General features: G+C 43.9%; 1 pseudogene; it reads left to right on the top strand.

Moving 5' to 3' along the window:
• Positions 1–22,990, top strand: part of LOC139539297 (uncharacterized) — a 67,411-nt pseudogene that overhangs the window by 5,291 nt on the left and 39,130 nt on the right.

The raw sequence follows: 22,990 nt of genomic DNA, 5'->3' as shown, positions 1-22,990 counted from the left end.
ATAGCAGCACCTACCTGTAGCACGCGCTCCAGCAGGTATATCTCTCTAGTCACCCCCAAAACCAATTCTTCCTTTGGACGCCTCTCCTTCCAGTTCTCTGCTGCCAATGACTGGAACGAACTACAAAAATCTCTGAAACTGGAAACACCTATCTCCCTCACTAGCTTTAAGCACCGGCTGTCAGAGCAGCTCATAGATTACTGCACCTGTACATAACCCATCTACAATTTAGCCCAAACAACTACCTCTTTACCTACTGTATTTATTTATTTATTTATTTTGCTCCTTTGCACCCCATTATTTCTGTCTCTACTTTGCACTTTCTTCCACTGCAAACCAACCATTCCAGTGTTTTTTTAGTTTTTATTTTACTTGCTGTGTTGTACTCACTTCGCCTCCATGGCCTTTTATATTTTTATTTATTTATACATATATTTGTTTGCCTTCACCTCCCTTATCTCACCTCACTTGCTCACATTGTATATAGACTTATTTTTTTTTTCACTGTATTATTGACTATATGTTTGTTTTACTCCATGTGTAACTATGTGTTGTTGTATGTGTCGAACTGCTTTGCTTTATCTTGGCCAGGTCGCAATTGTAAATGAGAACGTGTTCTCAATTTGCCTACCTGGTTAAATAAAGGTTAAATAAAAAAAAATTAAAAAAAATAAAAATACTGTAGCAGAGTAGCTATAGTGTCAATAAAGGACACAGTTACTGACTCATTCCAACCTTTTCTCCTCAAGGACACAGTCACACAGCAGAATGGATGGTGATCAATAAGTAGGGCATCCTGGTTGAGAAATCACCATTGAGTGATATTAATTTAATTTAAGCCAGAGACTGCATGCTGCCTCCAGACATATATTAATTGCATGACATTTAGCATGGATCCACACATTAACCACCACGACACTGTTCACCTCTAGCTCTCCTAGGACTAAATCTATCATAATGAATGTTTCTGATGTAGGCCAGGCCAGTCTGCTGACTGACTATACAGAGACCGGGCCAAATGTATTTCAGTCAGCCCAAATGGATTGTGATTGATACTGCATGTTTTTTGTTTCTTAACATTCTGCTGTTAGTAATTTGATTGTGCTCATTGGACAAGTACATTTGACAGATTGTTTGGAAGCTTGGTGAAACTCAATTTGTCAATGTTGACTAGAATGTTATGCTGACTAGAACTTCAGGCTAATTGATTCAAAACGGGGGGGGGGGGGGTTCTGCAAAAACCATCCGGTATTAAGGTATGAGTATTCATAATAACACACAGATTTAGTTTTAGGTTTTGTTGAACGTCAGAACTGCAACTTGCTTGAATACAGAGTCACGGCAGAGAATCTGTTGACCCTTTGTCAATCTGCGGTTGTGGTGAGTGGTCTTTCAGACTATCAGGCTGACCCTCTTGTCTCCAGCTATCCCTCCCTACTCTATATTGTCCCCTGAGGATGTCACCTTATGCAGTGTGGCCAATGACAGGTTGCAGAGCATTGATCACTGTGTAAGGTGATACCAATGACAGGTTGCAGAGCATTGATCACTGTGTAAGGTGATACCGAATGACAGGTTGCAGAGCATTGATCACTGTGTAAGGTGATACCGAATGACAGGTTGCAGAGCATTGATCACTGTGTAAGGTGATACCAATGACAGGTTGCAGAGCATTGATCACTGTGTAAGGTGATACCAATGACAGGTTGCAGAGCATTGATCACTGTGTAAGGTGATACCAATGACAGGTTGCAGAGCATTGATCACTGTGTAAGGTGATACCAATGACATTGTTGTTCTGCGGTGTTGCTCTCTTGCTCCCTCTTCAGCCAGTACAAATTTTTCTCACACTCTATTCTTCCTCCCCTTTCCCCAGGCCTAATCCCCTCTTTGTTCAAGTGACACTCACATTGCTCTGAGAAAATGACAGTACAGGGAGAAGACTTTAAATCCTATCCAATGTGTCGTTCCCGTCTAAAATATTTTTAACGATACCCAACACATGCAAAGAAATCAGGGTGACGTAAAGAAGGAGGATTCCGTTTGGGTCTGTGAATGCCTAAAGAATTTGAGTGGTGGCAGTGTGGGCAGCTGCTAATTGATGAGGGTCTGCCTGGTGTTTAAGCAGGATTTTCAGCAGAAGGTAATTAAGGTCCTGTTATTTAATCACTGTCTTGCAGAAAGGTGTGGAGAGTAAAGGAATGCTCCCTCATTGTCAGAGACTGATGACAAATCTTACCCCTTCCCGTCCCTTTGTCTTTGGTACAGTATTCTGTCTTACTCCACTAGAGGGGAGTGCTAACACATAAGCCCACCAGGGCTCTCGGTCTCTGGGTTACAACGTGTTACACATCACATGCCACAGCCATGGCTAACTCTACCTTCCTGAAGCATTCATACAGTGCTCTGAAGAGTCACATATAGGAGCAGTTTAAGAGCAGACATACAGGTTGACTAAGGTTTGTCGTACATCTCAGCTTTGTCTCTTGTTTGGTTCACTAAGGCTCCATCGGTTATCCAAGGGTCTGCTTTAAAATATCCAGGCCTTAGTTTCTTCCCTTCCAAACCAAATCAAATTGTATTTGTCACATGCTTCGTAAACAACAGGTGTAGACTAGCAGTGAAATGCTTACGGGTCCTTTTCCAACAATGCAGAGTTAAAGATAAAAATAGTGACACGAGGAATAAATACACAGTGAAAAACGAATAACAATTAGGAGTAAAAATAGCATGGCTATATGCAGGGAGTACCAATACCAAGTTGTTGTGCAGGGCTACGAGGTAATTGAGGTAGCTATGTACATATAGGTAGGGTTAAATTGACTAGGCAACAGGATAGATAATAGACAGTAGCAGCAGCGGGTAGCCATTTGATTAGCTATTTAGCAGTCTTGTTTAGCAGTCTTATGGCTTGGGATATAAGCTGTTCAGCGTCCTGTTGGTTCCAGACTTGGTGCACTGGTACCGCTTGCAATGCGGCAGCAGAGAGAACCATCTATGGCTTGGCTGGCTGGAGTCTTTGACAATTTTTTTTGCCTTCCTCTAACACTGCTTGGTTCAGAGGTCCTGGATGGCAAGGAGCTCGGCCCCAGGGATTTACTGGGTCGTACCCACCACCCTTTGTAGCACCTTGCGGTCGGGTGCTTTGCAGTTGTCTTTTTTAGCTTCAGTTGTTGCTCCATACACTACCATCTGTATTCCACTGGCTATGTGTGCATTGCTATCTCCTGAATTGAGCAGTCCAGTAACGGCAGGTGTGGAGTCTCTGGATGATAACATTTGAATAAACATATCATCGACGTGCTCCGTGACCATCTGTCTGTGAACTGCCTGATTTTTCCAATAAGTCTGAAAGCACAGTATCAATGCAAATATTATGTTTGTTATGCTGGCATTGTCATTCAGCATAATAATGCCATGCATAATGAAATCGGAGGTGCTTTTAATTTAATTAAGTCAACATGGGGCCGCAATTAACTATATCAGACACTTGACCCCATTCACGGTTGACTTCTATGTTTTTAAACGGATGAAAATGAATTCCTAACTTTTTACTTCAAGCAAATAAGATAATATTACCTACAAATTGTTATCAACACTTGTAATTAATCCATTGTAATCAATGGATATTTGAAAGAAATATGGCAAAATTCTACTTTTTAGGGAATACTAAGATATTTTCTATCTTGTCACTGACATCGTGTTTCCTGTTCTTTCCTTAGGGTCCTGCATCAGATGGAGGAGCACGGCCTGCCTGTGGAAGAGCTGTTCAGTCTCTGTGTGTTCAGGCAGGATGAGCAGGACATGGTGCTCAGGGCCATTACACCATGGAACCAGACCTTCAGCCCAGCACCAACATTGTCCTGCTTACCTGCTCCTCACCACTGGTCAAATACTACAGAGTTAGGACACACGTCAACCTATGAGAAGAGTAGAGTAGAGTAGACACCTCAACGTATGAGTAGAGTAGAGTCGAGTAGACACCTCAACGTATGAGAAGAGTAGAGTAGAGTAAACACCTCAACCTATGAGTAGAGTAGAGTAGAGTAGACACCTCAACGTATGAGTAGAGTAGAGTAGACACCTCAACCCATGAATTGAGTAGACACCTCAACCAATGAAAAGAGTAGATACCTCAACCAATAAGTAGAGTAGAGTAGAGACCTCAACCCATAAGTAGCGTTGACACCTCAACCCATGAGTAGAGCAGACACCTCAACCCATGAGTTGAGTAGACACCTCAACCAATGAAAAGAGTAGTTACCTCAACCCATAAGTAGAGTAGAGCAGAGTAGACACCTTAACCCTTGAGTAGCGTTGACACCTCAACCCATGGGTAGAGTAGACTCCTCAATCCATGAGTAGAGTAGACACCTCAACCCATGAGTTGATTAAACACCTCAACCAATGAAAAGAGTAGATACCTCTACCCATGAGTAGAGTATAGTGGAGACCTCAACCCATGAGTAGCGTTGACACCTCAACCCATGAGTTGAGTAGACACCTCAACCAATGAAAAGAGTAGAAACCTCAACTGATGAGTTGAGTAGAGCAGAGTAGACACCTCAACCCATGAGTAGCATTGACACCTCAACCCATGGGTAGAGTAGACATCTCAACCCATGAGTAGAGTAGAATAGAGACCTCAACCCATGAGTAGAGTAGAGACCTCAACCCATGAGTAGAGTAGAGCAGAGTAGACACCTCAACCCATGAGTAGCGGTGACACCTCAAACCATGAGTAGAGTAGACAGCTCAACCCATGAATAGAGTAGGCACCTCAACCCATGAGTAGAGTAGACACCTCAACCCATGAGTAGAGTAGACAGCTCAACCCATGAGTAGATTAAACACCTCAACCATGGTTAGAGTAGAGAAGTTACCTTAACCCATGAGTAAGGTAGAGCAGAGTAGCAACCTTAACCCATGAGCAGAGTAGACACATCAACCAATGAGTTGAGTAAACACCTCAACCAATGAAAATAGTATATACCTCAACCCATGAGTAGAGTAGAGTAGAGTAGAGACCTCAACCCATGAGTAGAGTAGAGCAGAGTAGACACCTCAACCCTTGAGTAGAGTAGACTCCTCAACCAATGAGTAGAGTAGAGTAGACACCTCAACCCATGAGTAGCGTTGATACCTCAACCCATGAGTAGAGTAGATACCTCAACCCATGTGTAGAGTAGACACCTCAAACCATGAGTTGAGTAGACACCTCAACCAATGAAAAGAGTAGATACCTCAACCAATAAGTAGACGAGAGTAGAGACCTCAACCCATAAGTAGCGTTGACACATCAACCCATGGGTAGAGTTGACACCTCAACCCATGAGTAGAGTAGACTCCTCAACCTATGAGTAGAGTAGACACCTCAACTCATGAGTAGAGTAGACACCTCAACCCATGAGTAGAGTAGAGACCTCACCCATGAGTAGAGTAGAGCAGAGAAGACTCCTCAACCAATGAGTAGAGTAGAGTAGACACCTCAACCAATGTGTGGACTAGAGTAGACACCTCAATCAATGAGTAGAGTAGACACCTCAACCCATGATTAGAGTAGAAAGCTCAACCCATGAGTAGATTAGACACCTAAACCCATGGGTAGAGTTGACACCTCAACCCATGAGTACAGCAGACACCTCAACCCATGAGTTGAGTAGACACCTCAACCCATGAAAAGAGTAGTTACCTCAACCCATAAGTAGAGTAGAGCAGAGTAGACACCTCAACCCATGGGTAGAGTAGACTCCTTAATCCATGAGTAGAGTAGAATAGAGACCTCAACCCATGAGTAGAGTAGAGACCTCAACCCATGAGTAGCGTTGACACCTCAACCCATGGGTAGAGTAGACTCCTTAATCCATGAGTAGAGTAGAATAGAGACCTCAACCCATGAGTAGAGTAGAGACCTCAACCCATGAGTAGCGTTGACACCTCAACCCATGAGTTGAGTAGACACCTCATCCAATGAAAAGAGTAGAAACCTCGACTGATGAGTTGAGTAGAGCAGAGTAGACACCTCAACCCATGAGTAGCATTGCCATCTCAACCCATGAGTAGAGTAGAATAGAGACCTCAGCCCATGAGTAGAGTAGAGTAGAGACCTCAACCCGTGAGTAGAGTAGAGCAGAGTAGACACCTCAACCCATGGGTAGAGTAGACTCCTTAATCCATGAGTAGAGTAGAATAGAGACCTCAACCCATGAGTAGATTAGAGACCTCAACCCATGAGTAGCGTTGACACCTCAACCCATGGGTAGAGTAGACTCCTTAATCCATGAGTAGAGTAGAATAGAGACCTCAACCCATGAGTAGAGTAGAGACCTCAACCCATGAGTAGCGTTGACACCTCAACCCATGAGTAGAGTAGAATAGAGACCTCAGCCCATGAGTAGAGTAGAGTAGAGACCTCAACCCATGAGTAGAGTAGAGCAGAGTAGACACCTCAACCCATGAGTAGCGTTGACACCTCAACCCATGGGTAGAGTAGACATCTCAACCCTTGAGTAGAGTAGACACCGCTACCAATGAGTAGAGTAAAGTAGACATCTCAACCCATGAGTAGAGTAGAGTAAACACCTCAGTCAATGAGTAGAGTAGAGTAAACACTTCAATTCATGAGTAGAGTACTAATCTCAACCCATGAGTAGATTAGACACCTCAACCCATGAGTAGAGTAGAGTAACACCTCAATACATGGGTAGAGTAGACACCTCATTCAAAGAGTTGATTAGAGTAGACACCTAAATCAATGAGTAGAGTAGAGTAGAAACCACAGCCCATGAGTAGAGTAAAATAGAATAATTCTCAAATCTATAGTAACTAGAATGGACTAGAATAAAACACAATAGAGTAGAACTCTTCTTCCATTGTTGGATACAGAAATGTGTATCTTTGGCCCTGCCATGCTGTCTGACACATAACATGCTTCTTCTCAGGCCAGGCCTGGATGTCTCTCTGAAAGCATTGGTTGGACTGTGTCCTATAGACCATGGTGGAAAAAGTCCCCAATTGTCATACTTGAGTAAAAGTAGATTCCATAGAAAGTTACTCAAGAAAAAGTGAAAGTCACCCAGTAAAATATTACTTGAGCAAAAGTCTAAAAGTATTTGGTTCTAAATATGCTTAAGTATCAAAAGTAAATGTAATTGCAAAAATACACTTAAGTATCAAAAGTTGAAAAAATTCTAATTCCTTATATTGAGCAAGGCACAGTTGTCTTGTTTTAAAATGTGCGCATAGCCAGGGGCACACTCCAACACAACATAATTTACAAATGAAGCATGTGTGTTTAGTAACTCCAAAAGATCAGCGGCAGTAGGGATAACCATGTGTTCTCTTGATAAGTGCGTGAATTTGACAATTTTCCTGTCCTGCTAAGCATTCAAAATGTAACGAGTACTCTTTGGTGTCAGGGAAAATAAATTTGATTTACTTTAGGAATGTAGTGAAGTAAAAATTGTCAAAAATATAAATAGTAAAGTACAGAAACCCCACAAATCTACTTAAGTACTTTAAAGTATTTTTACTTAAGTACACCACTGCCTATAACAAGCTCAATCATGGTGGGGTTTTTTTACATACAGAGACTTGTTGATGTCCTACAGTCTGTTGGTAGAGCAAAGGAAAAGAACATTTGGGAACAGCGAAATCTTGATGAATTTATTAATGATGACGTTGTCCTAGAAAAACAACAACTGACAAAGCTGGATTCTAGGACTAATGATGAACTGGGTGTTAAATAAATGCTTAGTTGGGCTGACTGTGTAGAGTTGTTAATGTGATCAAGTAAGAAGCAGCGTTGTGAAGGAGGAATGTGCCAGCCAGGAGGCACCAGCACTAGCAGCATGACTATGAATGATATTGTCACTCCTCCTTTCAGACCGGTATCCTGGTATCCATTTTTAGACGTGATGGCAAAACGCTGCTCTATAACCGGAGGTGTTGCTCTGCTCTGCTTCCTCACATGATTCATTTACAGCCTTTTTGCCTCACAGGGTTGTATTTTTAGCAGTGCTTGCACCACGTTCATTCTCTTTTTTGTCAGGCTGACATATTGCAGGGTGCCATGTCACTGATGATATGTCTGGCTCTCTCCCTGTGTAACTAACTGTGCTGTGGGGGTGTACTAGGAGTCGAAAGGTAGCCTAGTGATTAAGAGTGTTGGGCCAGTAACCCAAATTGTCGCTGGTTCGAATCCCCGAGCCAGCAAGGTGGAAAAACCTGCCGTTCTGCCCTTGAGCAAGGCAGTTAACCCCCAACAACAACTGCTGATGATATTGCTTAAGGTAGCCACGCACCTTTCTCATTCAGAGGAGTTGGGTTAAATGTGGAAGGCATATTTCAGCTGAATGCATTCAATGGACTAGGTATACCCTTTCCCAGGAGAGCATCCTGGAAAGATCAATAGAACACTGTGCAGCTGGCTACATGCAAAACAGGCCAAATGAGATAGGCTATATGTACCAAATGGCACCCTATTCACGCTATAAGTAGTGCACCATATAGAGAATAGGCTAGGGTGCCATTCCAGACATACCCTAGATCTGCAACATTTAAAATCTGCTTTCATAACTGTTTATGCAGTGCCAGGGTTTCATAACACTGTCTCATGAGAAGTCTCCAGTACTGATTGTCAGCACAAGCTCATTAGAATATTGTTTGTGAATGTACTATTTGTAAATTTGATGAAGTTGTAAGAAATGCAGTTTGATCTAGTATTTGGAGATTGTGTTATTTTTTCTTTCTTGCTTTACTTTTGATTTGATTAGACGGGACTTCCATGTACAGTATGTACTGTGTTCTCCTGTCAGAGTGATATTTCATTTATATTCTTATGAGCATACAGACGTCTTAGAGTGGTCATTCATTTTGGTGCCCTGTCCTGCCCTGGGCCACAGTTTAGCTGACAGTTCTGCCTTTGCCAGGGGCCCTAGAAGACAGAGATAGTGAGGATGAGGAGAGGAGAAGAACAGAAGGAAAGGGCGAGAGGCGTGGTAGCTGTCCCATTCCGGCCAATGCTGATAGCCCGGGCATCGCATGGCACTGTTCCCTCTCTGGACAATCTCACAGCACCCTGGGCAGCAACAAGCATCTGACACACTTCTCCACACGCAAACAACAATACACATGAACAAATGCCTATTATGTAGTCCCCTCTCATGCGCCAGCATGAACTGTCATAGACTCTCTGAAAGAGAATGTCTGAGACCTACACGCAGATGCATCCAATTCCAAATAACTCAGTATACTGTAGTTCCTCAGCAGCAAAGCTTGCTAAGAGCCCATCTACTCCACAGAGAAGGTAGTATTGTGCCTGCACTGCCATGCTGTAGTGCAGTAGAGACGATGCCCAAGTGATTTATCTGCTGCGTAACCTTTAGTTTTGTTTTGGCTGCTGTCCAATAGCGTCCACACAGTCTCCTCTCCTTTGAGGACAGATTTAGTGTGTCTCTTCCTGTGTCTCCTGGGTTAATAAAGTGTCACACTGTACATCAAACCCTCTGTGATGTGTTTACTGATAATACCAAGATGTCCTTGCACAGGCCACGGACGCCCTCTTTCAGTAATAAATGACAGCATGTAATAGCACACAGGCCCTCTCAGTATGTAGGCCTAATCAGTACCCTTCCTGCTGGAACACTTAGCCAGCTGTGTATTTATATAATGAGAAGTATACACTGAGTGTACAAAACATTAAGAATACCTACTTAATATTGAGTTGCACCCCCTGCCCTTTTTCCCTCAGAACAGCCTCAATACATCGGGGCATGGACTCTGCAAGGTGTCGAATGCGTTCCACAGGGATGCTGGCCCATGTTGACTCCAATGCTTCCCACAGTTGTGTCAAGTTGACTGGATGTCCTTTGCGTGGTGGATCATTCTTGACACACACTGTTGAGCGTGAAAAACCCAGCAGCGTTGCAGTTCTTGACAAAAACCTGTGCACCTGGCACCTACTACCATACCCCATTCAAAGGCACTTAAATCTTTTGTCTTGCCCATTCACCCTCTGAATGGCACACATACACAATCTGTCTCAATTGTCTCAAGGCTCAATATCCTTCTTTAACCTGTCTCCTGCCCTTCATCTACACTGAAGTGGATTTAACAAGTGACATCAGTAAGGGATCATAGCTTTCATCTAAATTCCCTTGGTCAGTCTATGTCATGGAAAGAGCAGGTGTTCTTAATGTTTTGTACACTCAGTGTATATGCGCCGCCACTTTCTATACTCTTTTTAATTGGGTGCCAGTCAGACCTTTGGTGCGGGTAAAGCTTAAAGCAGCAGCACGTAAAGATGTAAGCGTATTTCTTTTTTAATTAGCCACGGGAGGGAAGTTCATTTGCATATCTACTGGCTGATAATTGAGGCTGTGTGAGTTCAGTTTGTGCCCTCGTGTCCTCCTTATTTCTCTCTCAGTCAGGTGACTGCAGGAAAAGGGGGAATGGTGGCGTGGGCCAGCCTTTATCCATTTAGTGCCTTCACTGCAAACACACACGCAATCTCACAGAGAGAGAGAGTGCTACACTGACCTTCAATGTGTTGCCATCCAATTATATATGTAAACATGAATATCCATACTCCTATGTAAAGACATATCATTCGATTTTCAGTCAAGGTACCAGCCCACAGTAATACAATTTGATGGAGCACACAGGATGCAACTACACCTTATTACGCCGAGCATAATGAGCCATTTGTTTTACAGTCTTTAATGCTGGGTAATGCTCTGTGTGTTTACAGCAGACGAAGATCTGTCTGCTTCTCCCTCGATCAGCTCAGCACCCTGACCTCACAGAACCCTCCCCATCACCACTCATATTATTCAGAACACACACACAAACACCTGCTGTCTTTGACCAGGACTGTACACACACAGCCTGGACACACATGCTCGAATTTGCACACACGCAATCCAAAATGTATCAAAGCTATGAGTGTATTCTCCACAAGGATCCATTAATAGACCAGAATGTATCTAATATTATTCATTAGGTTTAATGTATGCTTCTTTCCAGTGTGTCTCTCCTGTGATGCAGTATGCAAGGTACTAGTCTATCCCTGGAGACCCCAGTCTGTTTATGGCCCGTCTAGACCCTTTGATCTGTGTGTTTGTGTTTCAGAGGGCGGATGCTAAATACCCAAAGCTGGCCTTCAGCCTGGAGGAGCTTTGGGAGAAATTCAGCCGTCAGCTGAGCATGGAGCAGGCCAGCACCATCACCTTTCACTCTGGGAGTCCATGAAGCCTGTCACATCACACATGGTCAAGATGGTAAACAGACTGACCACCTACATGTATAGTCAGGCCACGTCTGGAGTAACACCAAAATATACTATTATAGTAAAACAGTATGGAATAGAGACACACTGAAATATACTATAATAATACATAATGGAATAGTGACACACTGAAATATACTATAATAATGCACTATGGAATAGTGACACACTGAAATATACTATATTAATACAGTATGGAATAGTGACACACTGAAATATACTACATTAATACAGTATAGAATATGACTCTGAAATATAATATAGTCATTCAGTATGGAATAGCGACACACTGAAATACACTATAGTAATACACTTGTGATGCACTGAAATACAACCATGGTTTATATCATCATAAATGATACTGAAATGAAAATGGATTGGATTTGTATAGTGTTTTTCTAGATCTCAAATCGCTTTACATTGTTTTTGGGGAATTTTTTTAATCCATTGCCAATGGGCGATTCAACTAAAATTGAAAAAACGTAGTGTTGAATCAAGCATTGTTTTGTATATCAGTTCATGCACCATGTGCCATGGAATTCCCAGCGATTTTTAAACCTGTATGGCACAGCTTTCAAATGTTTTTTCCTCTAATGAAACTGGTGTATTTTTCTATTTATGCCAATCTTTTTCAGCCTGTTTTGGTCTATAATATATGGTAGACAAACAAGTTTCCTACCTTCTCCCCCTACCACTTGCCTCCTGCATTTTTGCAGTAATTATGCAATCAGTTGGTTGTAACTTTTTTTATTAAATTCTTTTAATGTATTTAACCTTATTTTAACTAGGCAAGTCAGTTAAGAACAAATTCTCATTTACAATGATGGCGTACCCCGGCCAAACTCGGGATGACGCTGGGCAAATTGTGCACTGCCCCATGGGACTCCCAATCACGGCCAGATGTCATACAGCCTGGATTCAAACCAGGGACTGTAGTGACACCTCTTGCACTGAGATGCAGTGCCTTAGACAGCTGCGTCACTCACATTCCCAGATATTTTCGATAGCTGCATAACTCCACCATTCCTATTCATAATATCATTCATAAATATACTTTTTTTTAAATCCCCCCTCCCCTAAATAATGTTTTTTGTATCAATCAGTATATTTGAGTTTAACCATAATATTAGTAATTTTTGGAGGATATTGAAATTGTAACCAGCTTTGTATAGCTTGTTTAAGAAAGGGCGATACTTTGAACAAGGTTTCATTTTCCGTTAACCGAAAAGGAGAAGTTTATAATCTGTATAAAGGCAAAAAGGCAATTTTTGAACAAAGGATGAGCCTTTCTTAGTAATATACTGGAGAACCAGTTCGAGTATAAGTATAACTTATGTATGAGTGAAGCTTTTAGTGAGAGGTTAAATGCTTTAAAATTTAATCATTTCAGCCCCACAAACTCATATCATTATAAAAATAGGCACATTTAATTTGATCTGGAATAGTGTTCCAAATAAAGTGAAAATTGTTTTGCTCATACGATTTAAAAAATGAGTCGTCTGGTGTAGGCTTCCTCTTTCAAAATATAATTTGGTGAATCATTGATGACTCCGTCATTGTCACGCCCTGGCCTTAGTATTCTTTGTTTTCTTTATTATTTTAGTTAGGTCAGGGTGTGACATGGGGAATGTTTGTGTTTTGTCTCGTTTTGGGTGGTTATATGGTAAAGGGGGTGTTGGGTTTAGTGTATGGGTTTGTGTTGAGTGAATGTTTCTAGGTATGTCTATGGTTGCCTGAGTGGTTGTCAATCAGAGACAGATGTCTTTCATTTGTCTCTGATTGGGAGCCATATTTAAGGCAGCCATAGGCATCATGCGTTTGTGGGTAATTGTCTATGTGTAGTGTTTGTGTCAGCACGATTTGTCTATATAGCTTCACGATCGTCAGTTTGTTATTTTGTTAGTTTGTGTATAGTGTTCGTTTCGTGGTTTCTCTCTTCTAAATAAAAGAAGATGTATGTTTCACACGCTGCGCCTTGGTCCAATCTCTCACCGCAAGACGATCGTGACAGAATTACCCACCTGCGCGGGACCAAGCAGCGTGTCAAGCGGCAACAGGAGCGATACACACAGGATTTATGGCAATGGGAGCAGGATCTGGGCTACACTACGTGGGAGGAGATCGACAGGTGGGCGATCGACCCAGGGCGAGTGCCGGAGCCCGCCTGGGATTCTCTGGCGCAGTGCGAGGAGGGATACCGGCGAATGGAGGCAGCACGAAGAAGCAGTAGGAAGCCTGTGAGTCAGCCCAAAACATTTCTTGGAGGGGGGCTAAAAGGGAGTGTGGCGAAGTCAGGTAGGAGACCTGCGCCTACTCCCTGTACTTACCGTGGAGAGCGAGAGTACGGGCAGACACCGTGTTTAGCCCGGTGCGGGTTATTCCACCTCTCCGCACTGGCAGGGCTAGATTGAGGATTGAGCCGGATGTCATGAAGCCGGCCCAACGCATCTGGTCACCAGTGCGTCTCCTCGGGCCGGCTTACATGGCACCAGCCTTACGCATGGCATGGTGTCCCCGGTTCGCCTACATAGCCCGGTGCAGGTTATTCCACCTCCCCGCACTGGTCGGGCGACGGGGAGCATACAACCAGGTAAGGTTGGGCAGGCTCAGTGCTCAAGGGAGCCAGTACGCCTGCACGGTCCGGTATTTCCGGCGCCACCTCCCCGCCCCAGCCCAGTACCACCAGTGCCTACACCACGCACCAGGCTTCCTGTGCGTCTCCAGAGCCCTGTTCCTCCTCCACGCACTAGCCCTATGGTGCGTGTCTCCAGCCCATTACCACCAGTGCCTACACCACGCACCAAGCCTCCTGTGTGTCCCCAGAGTCCTGTGCGTCCTGTTGCTGCTCCCCGCACTAGCCCTGAGATGCGTGTCCCCAGCCCGGTACCACCAGTGCCGGCACCATGCACTAGGCCTAATGTGCGTCTCCAGGGTCCAGTATGCCCTGTTCCTTCTCCCCGCACTAGCCTGAAGGTGCGTGTCCTTAGCCCGGTACCTCCAGTTCCGGCACCACGCACCAGGCATACAGTGTGCCTCAGCCGGCCAGAGCTGCCCGTCTGCCAAGCACCGTCAGAGCTGCCCGTCTGCCAAGCACCGTCAGAGCTGCCCGTCTGCCAAGCACCGTCAGAGCTGCCCGTCTGCCAAGCACCGTCAGAGCTGCCCGTCTGCCAAGCACCGTCAGAGCTGCCCGTCTGCCAAGCACCGTCAGAGCTGCCCTTCTGCCAAGCACCGTCAGAGCTGCCCGTCTGCCAAGCACCGTCAGAGCCGCCCGTCTGTCCCGAGCCGCTAGAGCCGTCCGCCAGACAGGATCAGCCAGAGCCGTCCGCCAGACAGGATCAGCCAGAGCCGTCCGCCAGACAGGATCAGCCCGAGCCGCCCGCCAGACAGGATCAGCCCGAGCCGCCCGCCAGCCAGGATCAGCCCGAGCCGCCCGCCAGCCATGAGCAGCCCGAGCCGCCCGCCAGCCATGAGCAGCCCGAGCCGCCCGCCAGCCATGAGCAGCCCGAGCCGCCCGCCAGCCATGAGCAGCCAGAGTCTCCCGCCAGCCATGAGCAGCCAGAGTCGCCCGCCAGCCATGAGCAGCCAGAGTCGCCCGCCAGCCATGAGCAGCCAGAGTCGCCCGCCAGCCATGAGCAGCCAGAGTCGCCCGCCAGCCATGAGCAGCCAGAGTCGCCCGCCAGCCATGAGCAGCCAGAGTCGCCCGCCAGCCATGAGCAGCCAGAGCCGCCAGTCAACCAGGATCTGCTGAATCCGCCAGTCAGCCAGGATCTACCAGAGACACCGAAGCGGATATTGACAATGGTGGAGTGGGGGCCACGACCCGCACCCAAGCCGCCGCCATATTAAGGCCCACTTCGGACCCTCCCTTTCTGTGTCAGGTTTTGCGGCCGGAGTCCGCACCTTTTGGGGGGGGTACTGTCACGCCCTGGCCTTAGTATTCTTTGTTTTCTTTATTATTTTAGTTAGGTCAGGGTGTGACATGGGGAATGTTTGTGTTTTGTCTCGTTTTGGGTGGTTATATGGTAAAGGGGGTGTTGGGTTTAGTGTATGGGTTTGTGTTGAGTGAATGTTTCTAGGTATGTCTATGGTTGCCTGAGTGGTTGTCAATCAGAGACAGATGTCTTTCATTTGTCTCTGATTGGGAGCCATATTTAAGGCAGCCATAGGCATCACGCGTTTGTGGGTAATTGTCTATGTGTAGTGTTTGTGTCAGCACTATTTGTCTATATAGCTTCACGGTCGTCAGTTTGTTATTTTGTTAGTTTGTGTATAGTGTTCGTTTCGTGTTTTCTCTCTTCTAAATAAAAGAAGATGTATGTTTCACACGCTGCGCCTTGGTCCAATCTCTCACCGCAAGACGATCGTGACAGTCATTGTCATGACTTCCGCCGAAGTCGGCTCCTCTTCTTGTTTGTGCGGCGTTCGGCGGTCGACGTCACCGGCTTTCTAGCCATCGCCGCTCCATTTTTCCATTGTTCCATTGGTTTTGTCTTGTTCCCTGCACACCTGGTTTACATTCCCTAATCACACTGCATGTGTTTATTCCTCTGTTCCCCTCCATGTCTTTGTGTGGAATTGTTTTTGTTACGTGTTTCGTGTTACGCGTCAGGCTGGTTTTCCCCCTGTATTCCGTGGTATTTCACGAAGGATGTTTTATTGTTAAACATTTGCTTATTTTTGTGACTGTTTCGCACCTTGCACTTTTTACCTTTGGCTGGAGGTTCACGCAGTGGCGTCTGTCTGTTTTATTGCCTCTGCCTAAATAAAGTGTGCGCCTGTTCACAACTCTCTGCTCTCCTGCACCTGCCTTCTCCACCAGTAGCGCACAACCTTGACAGTCATTTTTAATGAGTTCCTGTCAATTATTTTTTGTAGCAAGACTCATTTTTTCTAACATTTTCATCCAGTTCACTTTATTTTAGTAATCAATTACACTTGATTGTTCGTGAATAAGTTTGTCCAGTTCTTATTGTTTTTTCTTATTCTGTGCCTCATAGTAAAAAAATGTATTGCTATCTACTGTAGCTTTTCTGTTACTTCCTCTATTTTCTTTATTAGTCTAATCTCTTTTGACCGAAACTACTTTTGTTTTTGAGTATTGAATTGTAGGTCTGTAAAGGTACATTTGAAAGTGTCCCATAAAATAAGGGGATCTGGGGGTACCTATGTTGTGCCGGACAGCTAGCTTGATTAAGCCTCCTCCATATATATCTCACTAGGTCAGGTTTTTTTTAACCTCCATATATCCACTAGTTTTAATGTGTCCATGATATTTGTGATCCCCTTAAGCGCATTATGGTGATTGTTTGTGATTTTGTTTACGGTCCATTGAAGTGATTAAAACCATGTTATAATCTCCCACCATAATAACAGGATCATTTGTTGCTTGTGAGCTCTGTACATTGTTCCACAAAACGTAACCTATAGATGTAGAGTGAGTTTCCTGTACAGTGCATTTCTGAAAGTATTCCACTTTTTGTTACGTTTTCCTTACTTTTTCCTGATTGTAAAATGGATTAAATAAAATCCTCATCAATCTACACACAATATCCCATAATGACAAAGCGAATACAGGTTTTTAGACATTTTTTGCAAATGTATTACAAATAAAAAGCAGATACTTTACTTACATAAATATTCAGACCCTTTACTATGAGACTCGAAATTGAGCTCAGGTGCATCCTGTTTAAATTGATCATCCTTGAGATGTTTCTACAACTTGATTGAAGTCCACCTGTGGTAAATTAAACTGATTGGGCAGGATCTGGAAAGGCACACACCTGTTTATATGAGGTCCCACAGTTGATAGAGCAAAAACCAAGCCATGAGGTCGAAGGAATTGTCCGTAGAGATCCGAGACAGGATTGTGTCGAGGCACAGATCTGGGGAAGGGTAACAAAACATTTCTGCAGCATTGAAGGTCCCAAAGGACACAGTGGCCTCCATTATTCTTAAATGAAAGAAGTTTGGAACCAACAAGACTCTTCACAGAGCTGGCCGCCAGGACAAACTGAGCAATCTGGGGAGAAGCGCCTTGGTCAGGGAGGTGACCAAGAACCCGATGGTCACTCTGACAGAGGTCCAGAGTCCCTCTGTGGAGATGGGAAAACCTTCCAGAAAGACAACCATCTCTTCAGCACTCCACCAATCAGGCCTTTATGGTAGAGTGGCCACTCCTCAGTAATAGGCACATGACAGCTCGCTTGGAGTTTCCCAAAAGGCACCTAAAGGATTCTCAGACCATGAGAAACAAGATTCTCTGATGTAACCAAAATTGAACACTTTGGCCTGAATGCCAAGCGTCACGTCTGGAAGGAACCAGGCACCGCTCATCCCCTGGCCAATACCATCCTTACAGTGAAGCATGATGGTAGCATCATCATGCTGTGGAGATGTTTTTCAGCAGCAGGGACTGGGAGACCAATCAGGATCGAGGGAAAGATTAACGGAGCAAAGTACAGAGAGATCCTTGATGAAAACCTGCTCCAGAGCACTCAGGACAGACTAGGGCGAAGGTTTCACCTTCCAACAGGACAACAACCCTAAACACGCAGTCAAGACAACACAGGAGGGGTTTTGGGACTTGTCTCTGAATGTCCTTGAGTGGCCCAGCCAGAGCCCGGACTTCAACCCGATCGAACATCTCTGGAGAGACCTGAATATTGCTGTGCAGCTATCCAACCTGACAGAGCTTGAGAGGATCTGCATAGAAAAATGGGAGAAACTCCCCAAATACAGGTATTTCAAGCTTGTAGTGTCATACCCAAGAAGACTTGAGGCTGTAATCGCTGCCAAAGGTGTTTCAACAAAGTTTTGAGTAAAGGGTCTGAATACTTATGTCATATTTCAGTCTTTTTTTTTATGTAATTTTTTTTAAACCTGTTTTTGCTTTGTCATTATGGGGTATTGTGTGTAGATTAATGAGAATAAAAAAAATATTTTAAAATAAGGCTGTAATGTAACAAAATATGGAAACAGTCAAGGGGTCATAATATTTTCAGAATGCACTGTATTATAGATATTATTTTCCTTCTCTTTTAGCCAGCTAATGATTGATCGTATTTTCTTATTATCTGCTAAACCATTACACTTATATCTAGCTATACTTATTTCACCACCTACCATGAATGCAAATTAATTACTTAAAAATCATACAATGTGATTTTCTGTCTCTCACAGTTGAAGTGGTACCTATGATAAAAATTACAGACCTCTACATGCTTTGTAAGTAGGAAAACCTGCAAAATCGGCAGTGTATCAAATACTTGTTCTCCCCACTGTATATCTACAATGAATATGCTGAGCTACTGACCAAAGACACTAAGGTATGACACTCTTCCACACATATCTGGTCTTTACCTGGTCTTTATCTACATGCAATTAGAAGACATATGAAATCATTTCCCTACTGTTTGACTTAAAGAAAACCTCCTTTTCTGTACATTGCAGGAGTTTGATGTATTGCCTAGGGAGCAGTGGTGGAAGCTGGAGGCGGAGCATAGCCCTGGCCCCTCCTTGCTGGGGGACAAGATCCATTGGCCCTAAACGGTGGTGGTGGAGCTGGGGACCTACCTATTGGACGTCAAGCACATGAAGTAGAACAGTGACATCCTTAACCCTGACAAAACGTTCATCCCCATGCTCTACCACATGTACACCTTCCGCAGTAACAAACAGATAAATAGTATACTACAGTTGAAGTGATTTATGTCAGTTATTTTCTCCCAATTTATTCACCCAATTTCCCAGGCTTAGGGTTGATTCCTCTCTGCCTGCACCATCTGGGCTCATAAGCATATGAATAATAAAACAGCTTTTCCTGCAAGAGTGGACAGCGGTGCAGTTGAGTAAGACGAATGGCTTCCAAACTAATCCGCTTTTTACTGTCCCCTTAATTGGCTGGCTGATTTACTGCCCTGGGATAACTGACAAGGAAATTAAGACACTTTCTATTTTGTCCTCCGAGCCTTGTTTCTGGTGGAAAAGAAGCGCCTGCCGCCGTCTCAACTCGGTGGACTTGATGTGCTTTGACAGTGGAGTCCGCTGTGGGTTTCAAAGCTGGTCTCTGGCCACCCCTTGCTCTGCTTTGCTGGCTCAGGGAGGTAGAGGGTAGGCCAGCAGGGATGCAGCCTAATGATTTTAAAGCACGCAGAGTGGTTAGGCTGCACAATGCTTCTCTCAGGAGCTTTTCATGGAATCTCTGTCTGGTTGATTGACTGGACTGAATCTGCTCTCTCTCTCTCTCTCTCTCTCTCTCTCTCTCTCTCTCTCTCTCTCTCTCTCTCTCTCTCTCTCTCTCTCTCTCTCTCTCTCTCTCTCTCTCTCTCTCTCTCTCTCTCTCTCTCTCTCTCTCTCTCTCTCTCTCTCTCTCTCTCTCTCTCTCTCTCTCTCTCTCTCTCTCTCTCTCTCTCTCTCTCTCTCTCTCTCTCTCTCTCTCTCTCTCTCTCTCTCTCTCTCTCTCTCTCTCTCTCTCTCTCTCTCTCTCTCTCTCTCTCTCTCTCTCTCTCTCTCTCTCTCTCTCTCTCTCTCTCTCTCTCTCTCTCTCTCTCTCTCTCTCTCTCTCTCTCTCTCTCTCTCTCTCTCTCTCTCTCTCTCTCTCTCTCTCTCTCTCTCTCTCTCTCTCTCTCTCTCTCTCTCTCTCTCTCTCTCTCTCTCTCTCTCTCTCTCTCTCTCTCTCTCTCTCTCTCTCTCTCTCTCTCTCTCTCTCTCTCTCTCCGATGTCAAGGTCCAGATGTTGTTTGGAATGAGCGTAGTAATTGGAGTGGTACTTAATGGTTTGTTACTCAACGTTTAACTGCAAATTAAGTGATACTTGAGAACCTCGGGAAATTGACACTGTGGGCTATGTCATTGTGGAATGAAACGAAAGATGCCAGCAATGTCACACCGCCTACTTGTCTCCATCCACCAGTTCTGTGATCCACTCTATTGATTAATCTCCCTCCCTCCCTTACTCTTTCTTTCTTTCTCTTTCAGGATGGTTCCTGTAATGGTCTCCAGCACTTTGCAGCCCTGGGTCGGGACATGATCGGTGATTTGCTAGGATTTCCCAGGATGTCAACAGCGGGGTGGCATAGCAGATCAGTCAGCCTGGGCGCCAGTGCACAGTGGTGCTGATGCCAGGGTGGTCGTATTGCCCTGCCCCTACTAAATATAATGTCAAATTAACACAGGTCAAAACAGTTAGGGGTCTTCTGTTAATAACAATTTGTTCTTAACAGACCTTCCTAGTTAAATAAATGTTAAATAAAAAAATACTGAAGACTCGAGACTGTAATCGCTGCCAAAGTTTTTTTTTTTTAAGTACTGAGTAAAGGGGTCTGAATACTTATGTCAATGTGATTTTTCAGTTATGGGGTATTGTGTGTGTAGATTGATGAGGGAAAATACAATTTAATCAATTTTAGAACAAGGCTGTAATGTAACAACATTTGGAAAAAGTCAAGGGTTCTGTATACTTTCCGAATGCACTCTAGGCTTCTACTTCCAGCTTACACATGCTACGTATATACATTTTACGGACACAATGTATTTTACAATTAGTTTGTTTTTAATCCCATCCTGAAACTACCCTCAACCCCTCCCATCTCTTAACACCATACTTTAAAAAAAATATTTGACATATATTTTTCAACTGTGCTGTTATGTTTCACAAAAGTTCTGAACCTTTCTATTCTCATAGATTATACAGATTGTAAATGAAAGAAACATTTTTGCTTAAATAATTATTACATTATTGATCGCTTGAGTATGACTTTTCAAATCACCCAACAGTGCTATTTGCAGTTAGCTCCAGGTGAATATTGCAATTCTTCAGCCATTCCTGGACCTGTGACCTAAAACAAGTTAAATATGGACAGTACCAAAATAAATGATCTAATGATTCTGTCTCTTCGCAGAAAAATCTGCAGAGTTGGGATGTTAGGATTCCCCATATACACTGCTCAAAAAAATAAAGGGAACACTTAAACAACACAATGTAACTCCAAGTCAATCACACTTCTGTGAAATCAAACTGTCCACTTAGGAAGCAACACTGATTGACAATAAATTTCACATGCTGTTGTGCAAATGGAATAGACAAAAGGTGGAAATTATAGGCAATTAGCAAGACACCCCCAATAAAGGAGTGATTCTGCAGGTGGTGACCACAGACCACTTCTCAGTTCCTATGCTTCCTGGCTGATGTTTTGGTCACTTTTGAATGCTGGCGGTGCTTTCACTCTAGTGGTAGCATGAGACGGAGTCTACAACCCACACAAGTGGCTCAGGTAGTGCAGCTCATCCAGGATGGCACATCAATGCGAGCTGTGGCAAGAAGGTTTGCTGTGTCTGTCAGCGTAGTGTTCAGAGCATGGAGGCGCTACCAAGAGACAGGCCAGTACATCAGGAGACGTGGAGGAGGCCGTAGGAGGGCAACAACCCAGCAGCAGGACCGCTACCTCCGCCTTTGTGCAAGGAGGAGCACTGCCAGAGCCCTGCAAAATGACCTCCAGCAGGCCAGCAGGCCACTTAGGAAGCAATCAGTGTTGCTTCCTAAGTGGACAGTTTGATTTCACAGAAGTGTGATTGACTTGGAGTTACATTGTGTTGTTTAAGTGTTCCCTTTATTTTTTTGAGCAGTGTATAACATTCAATTGGTTTCAAGAATTTTGTATAATCATTTAAATTGAAAAATTCGAAGTTTTGAATCCGGCATCGTTTGCGTATCAGTTCATAAACCATGGAATCGGTACATCAAACATCTCTTCCCAACTATTTTGCAATCTATATCGCACAGCTGTACATTATTTGGTTCATAAATTAAACTGGTATACTTTATTCATCACCAATTTCTGTAACCAATTTTGGTCTTTAATGCAAGGCCGACAGACAAGTTTCTTACTTTTTACCCCCTCCACTAGTCTCTTCCATTTTTGTGGGAATGCTGCAATTAGTTGGTTGTAATTTGGGGTAAAGCAGACATTCCATATAGTGTTGTTGTCTGCATATGTAACAACTCCACCAGTTCTATTTAGGATATAAGTTACAAAGCTTACAGTGGTAAGAAAGTACGTGAACCCTTTGGAAATACCTGGATTTCTGCAGAAATTGGTCATAAAATTTGATCTGATCTTCATCTAAGTCACAACAATAGACAAACACAGTCTGCTTAAACAAATAACACACAAACAATTATACGTGTTCATGTCTTTATTGAACACACCGTGTAAACATTTAATAACTCGTTGACCCTCCTTTGGCAGCAATAACCTCAACCAAACATTTCCTGTAGTTGCGGATCAGACCTGCACAACGATCAGGGGGAATTTTGGAAAATTCCTCTTTACAAAACTGTTTCAGTTCAGCAATATTCTTGGGATGTCTGGTGTGAACTGCTCTCTTGAGGTCATGCCACATTATCTCAATCGGGTTGAGGTCAGGACTCTGACTGGGCCACTCCAGAAGGCATATTTTAATCTGCTTAAGCCATTCTGTTTTTGGTTTACTTCTGTGTTTTGGGTCGTTGTCCTGTTGCATTACCCAACTTCTGTTGTGCTTCAATTGGCGGACAGATAGCCTAACATTCTCCCGCAAAATGTCTTGATAATCTTGGGAGTTCATTTTTCCATCGATGATAGCAAGCTGTCCAGGCCCTGAGGCAGCTAAGCAGCTCCAAACCATGATGCTCCCTCCACCATACTTTACAGTTGGGATGAGGTT

The sequence above is a fragment of the Salvelinus alpinus genome, chromosome 15 (genome assembly GCF_045679555.1).
Source record: "Salvelinus alpinus chromosome 15, SLU_Salpinus.1, whole genome shotgun sequence".
Classification (NCBI taxonomy): Eukaryota; Metazoa; Chordata; class Actinopteri; order Salmoniformes; family Salmonidae; genus Salvelinus; species Salvelinus alpinus.
The sequence above is the reverse complement of the archived record's forward strand: the minus strand, read 5'-3'. Positions and strand labels throughout refer to the sequence as shown.